The sequence below is a fragment of the Engraulis encrasicolus genome, chromosome 17 (genome assembly GCF_034702125.1).
Source record: "Engraulis encrasicolus isolate BLACKSEA-1 chromosome 17, IST_EnEncr_1.0, whole genome shotgun sequence".
NCBI lineage: Eukaryota > Metazoa > Chordata > Actinopteri > Clupeiformes > Engraulidae > Engraulis > Engraulis encrasicolus.
The window spans coordinates 46,544,260-46,551,481 of NC_085873.1; the positions used below are offsets into that span (position 1 = coordinate 46,544,260).

The 7,222-nt window shown below is 40.9% G+C and overlaps 1 long non-coding RNA gene across 2 annotated transcripts; it reads left to right on the forward strand.

The window, feature by feature from the left end:
- Positions 1–599: 599 nt before the first annotated feature.
- LOC134467527 (uncharacterized) lies at positions 600–4,277 on the forward strand. Of its 2 annotated transcripts, none has more exons than XR_010038606.1 (6): positions 600–779; positions 887–1,426; positions 1,896–2,029; positions 2,375–2,449; positions 2,909–3,044; positions 3,422–4,277. It is a non-coding gene; the product is annotated as an uncharacterized LOC134467527 (long non-coding RNA). The 2 variants fall into 2 exon arrangements; XR_010038605.1 differs by having other exon boundaries at positions 2,378–2,449.
- Positions 4,278–7,222: the final 2,945 nt, after the last annotated feature.

A 7,222-nucleotide genomic window follows, 5' to 3' on the forward strand; every position in this document is an offset into this window, starting at 1 on the left:
GTACGTGGCGTTATGGCACCCTGTATCATTCCGTGATATCACGGTGATAGAGATGACTGAATAATGCACTGTACTTAAACCACTGATGGAATGATACATGGTGCCTTCACGCTTCGCAGGCTATGCGATTTCCCCAGAACATATTGCTTGTAATATTATCCTATTGTTTAGTCGCTGGCTTCCTGCAGTTGTTAAGTTTCTGTTCAACCCCCCTTTCGTGTAATCAGCTCTAACTTGCCGTTTTAGTTACACCCTCATATCATTTCTCCATAATGGTGGAAGTAAGCACTAGTATTCACGTAATCAGTTATTTAGTCATGTTGTCTTAGTAGGTTTTATTGGGCCAGGCATACATGAAAGGCTTCAATATAACTTATTTTAAACGTGTACTTGTATCCTGTCTCGTGGCACTGCCGTCACTGCTTAGTAGAACGCGATTGCCACAACATAAAACCTCTTGACTCTTAAAGGGACAGCAGTGGTCCACGCAGTCTGGCTCTCCTGCTTTACTATTTAACTGTACTACTTCTGTGTGTGTGTGTGTGTGTGGGGGGGGGGGGGGGGGGGGGTGTTAAAACTGAAGGAGCACTGAATGTTATCAACCTGAACACTCCATTTTGCATTGATAGGAAAATACTGTAATTATGTAATGAATATGTTTTGCTTATCAAGATCATGTTCTATGACAGACATTGTTGCACCAGCAGGAGATTATCAGCGACATGCCCATGGCCACCGACTTCAAGTCCTGCTGGCCAGAAATGTTGGATATTGGAGAGGTAATGTTTTTACTCAGTAGGAAGTACTGGCTTGTATATTGTATGATACCCATGACATTAAGTGTTCCTTAACATACTGTCTTCTGGGCCTTTTTTTGTCATTTCAGATCCATGCAGAGTTAACTCGTTACCACTATGCCACTGCAGTTAAAGTTTCTCTCCCAGCTGGACCTCCACTGCGATGACCTGGTGAAAATCTTCCAGAAGAGGGGAGGGCACACCGCAAGAAAACTGTAGTCAGTGGTAAGTAAAGGTGCCCCACTTCCTGTCCTTGAGGTGAACTTGTTAGTTTTCTTCAATGCATTTATACCTGGTATGACTTGGCGTTTCAATCCCCAGCCCTTCTCAACACACGCGTGCCTAAGCCTACCGGTAGTTTGGTAATGTCACAATGTGATGTTAATGTCATATTTCTCAATTCATCTGACTGGGCGGTGGGCTGAGGGCATGTGGAAACAAAGAATGTTGTCAACCTGAACACTCCATTTTGCATTGATAGGAAAATGATTAAGTAATGAATATGTTTTGCTTATCAAGATCATGTTTTTTGACAGACATTTGTGTTCCACCAGCAGGAGATCATCAGCGACATGCCCATGGCCACCGACTTCAGGTCCTGCTGGCCAGAAATGTTGGATATTGGAGAGGTAATGTTTCTACTCAGTAGGAAGTACTGGCTTGTGTATTGTATGATACCCATGACATTATGATTAAGTGTTTCCTGTGTAGAATGTGGCCAGAATTGGTACTGCAACTATGCTGCTAATTGAAATAGTGCTGCATTTTGCCAAATTTGATCTTTTCATGAATATTTACTAAATAATAAACCAATATTTATTAGTTTAGCCAAAGTACAGTACGTTTTGCAGCTGAAAATGTCTATATCGGGAAATTCAAAGTGGCAGACCACAGAGCAGATCCCCCTTTTCATGTATGAAAAGTGCAATTATCCCAGTCATAATGAATACTTAGAATATGGTGGTGGTGGTTAGTTCATGAAAAAGGTAACATTTGTGAATGGGCAGCATGAATTCTGGAAATAAACAACTAAAATATTACACAGTGCACCTTAAACATACTGTCTTCTGTTTTTTTTGTGTGTGTGTGTCATTTCAGATCCATGCAGAGTTGACGCGTCACCACTGCCACTGCAGTTAAAGTTTCTTTCCCAGCTGGACCGCCATTGCGATGACCTGGTGAAAATTTTCCAGAAGAGGGGAGAGCAAACCGCAAGAAAACTGCAGTCAGTGGTAAGTAAAGGTGCCCCACTTCCTGTCCTTGAGGTGAACTTGTTAGTTTTCATCAATGCATTTATACCTGGTATGACTTGGCATTTCGATCCCCAGCTCTTCTCAACACGCACGCACGCACGCACGCATGCACGCAGGCCTACCAGTAGTTTGGTAATGTCATAATGTGATGTTAATGTCATATTTCTCCCTTCATCTGACTGGGGGGTGGGCTGGGGGCATGTGGAAACAAAGAATGTTATCAACCTGAACACCTCATTTTGCATTGATAGGAAAATGATTAAGTAATGAATGTGTTTTGCTTATCAAGATCATGTTGTTTGACAGACATTTGTGTTGCACCAGCAGGAGATCATCAGCGACATGCCCATGGCCACCGACTTCAGGTCCTGCTGGCCAGAAATGTTGGATATTGGAGAGGTAATGTTTCTACTCAGTAGGAAGTACTGACTTGTGAATTGTATGATACCCATGACATTATGATATTAAGTGTTTCCTGTGTAGGATGTGGCCAGAATGGGTACTGCAACTATGCTGCTCATTGAAATAGTGCTGCATGTTGCCAAATTTGATCTTTTCATGAATATTTACTAAATTACAAACCAATATTTATTAGTTTAGCCTACAGTAAGTTTTGCAGCTAAAAATGACAATGGAGAAGATCTCCCTTTTCATGTATGAAAAGCGCAATTTTCCCAGTCATAATGAATACTTAGAATATGGTGGTGGCAAGTATTCATGAAAAATGTGGTGGCAAGTATTCATGAAAAAGGTAACATTTGTGAATGGGCAGCATGAATTCTGGAAATAAACCAAAATATTACACAGTGCACCTTTAACATGTTGTCTTCTGGGCTTTTTTTTTTTTTGTCATTTCAGATCCATGCAGAGTTGACGCGTTACCACTATGCCACTGCAGTTAAAGTTTCTTTCCCAGCTGGACCTTCACTGTGATGACCTGGTGAAAATCTTCCAGAAGAGGGGAGGGCAAACCGCAAGAAAACTGCAGTCAGTGGTAAGTAAAGGTGCCCCACTTCCTGTCCTTGAGGTGAACTTGTTAGTTTTCTTCAATGCATTTATACCTGGTATGACTTGGCATTTCAATCCCCAGCCCTTCTCAACACACACAAACACGCGCGTGCGCAGGCCTACCGGTAGTTTGTTTACATGCATATACATATTCAAATTATTGCCTTAGTCTGACTAGGAGAACTGAGTTTTAAATATCGGACTATGCTTGTGAAGTGCAGGTAAATTTTGTCACACTGTTTCATCCTAACTGGACAGGGTTATTTTAGAGAAACGTTTCTTTGACCTATGTCGACCAGTAACATTTCTCTCTCTCTCTCTCTCTCTCTCTCTCCCCCCCCTGTTTTTTTTTTTTTTACCTAGGATTTCACTGCAGCTCAGGTGCAGCTCAGCAAACGGCCATGGGGATAAAGCTCTATGACGATGGACAATATGGACGTTCACATTGTGTGAGAAGGTGTTGGAAGTTCTTGGTGATCTTGCCTGTGGCTCTGGCTGTAGTGAGGCTTTTTGTTTTGGAATTATCTCGCCCAGAAAAATCTGTGTTTGAAAGAAGTCTGTAGTGAGGCCTCACACACACTTTACTTTAGTGTGACCTTTACCATCTAGTAACTTGGCCTGCTTCTTGGAGATCTTGACTGTGTGGCTCTGGCTTTAGTGACTGTTTGGGCTTTTCTTTTCTTTTCTTACATTTTCAGAATGGATGCTAGCCACTCATCAGTTTTTATCCATTTCCAAGTATTCATAATGACTGGGAATATTACAATTCATACAAGGTGGGAAGGTGGCTGTTCACCATTTTGGATTTGTTGTAATGGACCTCTTTGGCGGCAAAACTTACTGTACTTTGATCAGATCAGTAAATATTAGTTTATTACTAAGGAAACATTCATGAAAAGATATAATTTGTGAATGGGCGACTGAAATGATATGCTGTATTTTTAAGTTACCCCAGAAAATGATAATGGTGCTAGAGGTTACAGTATCTGCCCGAATTGTCACTGAAAATTTTGCGTAGTGTGTAGTTATGCAAGACACTTCACTGCATATTGCGGTCTTCAGATTCATTTCAAAGAGCAAATTGTAAATGTGTTGCCTCTATTTAATGTAATGCGTAAAATGGATTGTGATTATGGTCTGTGAATTCAGTCTGTTCTACTCATGTGTCTGACCTGCACTAAAGGTATATCCGATGACATGAATCATTTGTTTAAATAAAAGGAAATTTGCAGTACATATATTTGTAAATGTAGTCTTGTTGCTGAAGACCATTGGAAATTGATTCCTTTACTTTATGCACATAGGTAATGTACTAAAATTAGTTTAAAGCGATAAAAGGTACAACTCAGTCAGTTTACTCAAGGGGATGTGTAAGATGAGCTTATTTCCAAAAATCACTAAGCATTAAGTTATGCATGCATTTTTGCCAAGCAGGTAATGCCTTTGTATTACCTGGAAATGTGTTGTAACATGATTTCTTCAAATAACACAATATTATAAAAGTACTGAAATGTCACTGTTCCATCAAAATTAAGTGTTGGTTCAACATGATTTTAGCATGTAATATAAACCACACAACATGATTACAGTGCCACTGCACTCCATCAAAGTAAAGTGTTGGTTCAACATGATTTTATCATGTAATATAAACCACTCAACATGATTACAATGCCACTGCACTCCATCAAAGTAAAGTGTTGGTTCAACATGATTTTATCATGTAATATTAGCCAGAATTCTATGTGTAGATGCTGCCTGAAAATAAGGCATTCATGATGCCTATAAAAATACTGTCAGGTTTACATATAAGATTTGCGTGGGATTTATGTACGACTCTAAATCATGTAGATCCAACAACTTTTTTCTTTCAGTGTAGGATATCTTTAAAGACTGGAATGTCAAAATTCGCCCTGTCCTGCAATTCAATTTGCGGTCACTAGGGGCGTCTAGATTTCTAGTCTAGCAATGGTGAAGAACTTTTTTTTTTAATCCTGGTTCCAGATCGTGATCCGAACCACCACCAAAATGTAATCAGTTGTTCCGTTGGTCATTTCCAACAACTCTACAAAGTGTCATCCAAATAACTTGCTGCTGACAGACAGACAGACAGACAGACAAACAAACAGACGGACGGACGGGCAAACCAACGCGACCGAAAACACAGATTAAAACAACAGTCGGTAAGATTTAAAAAGGAAATAAAATGTGTTTTTAACAAACATTTGAAAGAATAAATACATGGTTACATGATACATGGTACATGGCTTCGAAACTCCAACAGCTAGTTGGTCGATGGTTTGAATTTCTTTTGATGCATGTTGCTGCATTGTTTTTGCTCAATATCCTCCATTATTGGTAGTCGGCATATTTGGAGAGGAAGGTGTTGTTTGTACCATTAAAATTGCTCTTATTTTGAGACCCTTGATGGACTGTGACTTAGCATCATTGTATCTGTAACATCTATTTCCATATGTACATGTTATGAATAAAGTGGACATGAATAAAATACTTAAAGTGTGTGTGTGTGTGTGTGTGTGTGTGAGAGAGAGAGAGAGAGAGAGAGAGAGAGTGTGTTTGTATATGTGTGCATGCGTAAGCTCACTGTTTGAACCCTCCTCCCCTCTCTCTCCAGTCAGTTCTGGTCTAACATGACTTACCAACACAAAGGGTGGGAGCTGACACCCCCTTAGAGGATGAGATTTCATTTACTGCCGATGTATGGGGGAGGGGGCTAAACTGACCATGAAGAGCCTAGAGATCACACACACACTCATACACTCACAGACTCAGACACACACACTCACACTCACGCAGGCACACACAACCATACATGCGCAGACTCAGAGACACACACATACACACACACGCACGCACACACACACAGGCTCGCGCATGCACACACACACACCACACACTCACTCACACACAAACACAGACACACACACACACACACACACACACACACACACACACACACACACACACACACACACACTAAAGTATGTGTAAGCAAAGGTAGCTAGTTACACACACACAAAGCTAATGTATGTGGTTGCCCCCCGCCCCAAGAACATCAATGTTCACGGGGACAAGACACACTCTCTTCTGACTGTCACTGACTTTTCAATATTTTGGCTTGTTTTTTTCACGACATTGATAAATGTATCAATAATGAAACAGCAATGAGTAAGTTGCACATCTGGTTGTAGCTACATTTAAAACTCAGTTCACGCTCCTCTCATAGGCCTACAAACCTTCTGGAAAAGTGTGTGTGTGTGTGTGTACGTGTGTGTGTGTGTGTGTGTGTGTGTGTGTGTGTGTGTGTGTGTGTGTGTGTGTGTGTGTGTGTGTGTGTGTGTGCTGGAAAACCAAATCCACCTCCTACTTTCCTTCCTTCTGCTTTATTTTTCTTTCTTTCTTTCTTTCTTTCTTTCTTTCTTTCTTTCTTTCTTTCTTTCTTTCTTTCTTTCTTTCTTTCTTTCTTTCTTTCTTTCTTTCTTTCTTTCGCTCTGTCTGCATGCCCAAGAGCTGCTGTTGTCATGGCACCACCAAGAAAAAAAATGCAGAACAAAAAAAAAAACATAAATAAAAGAGAAAATAACGAGAGAATCATAAAAGCCTTGTCACATTTCCAAAACGGTAGTTTTTATTGCACATGCCTGTCATTCCTGAAGCCATTTCTAATAAAGTGTCAGACTTGGCGTTTATTATCGTTCTGTCATATTCATTTACTGTGTCCAGAGTTGATTTTCAAATGTTTGTCATCTGTGGGAGACCTGTGGAATAGTGGGGGTGATCGTATGTCATATGCACACACAAACACACACACACACACACACACACACACACAGACACACACACACACGCACGCGCGACACACACACACACACACACACACACACACACACACACACACACACACACACACACACACACACACAAAAGCACGCGCGCACGCAGACACAAATACACACACACTCACACAAGCATGCACACATGCACTTACACGCAGACACAAATACACACACACACTCACACACACTCTCTTAATTTGCACCTTAAATGCATGCATCTGTGAGGAGTGCTGACGCTGCAATGCCAGCTTCAAACAGCCTCCATCCAGACCCAGTTTACTTGGGCTCTTGGACCAAAATAGCCCTCGGT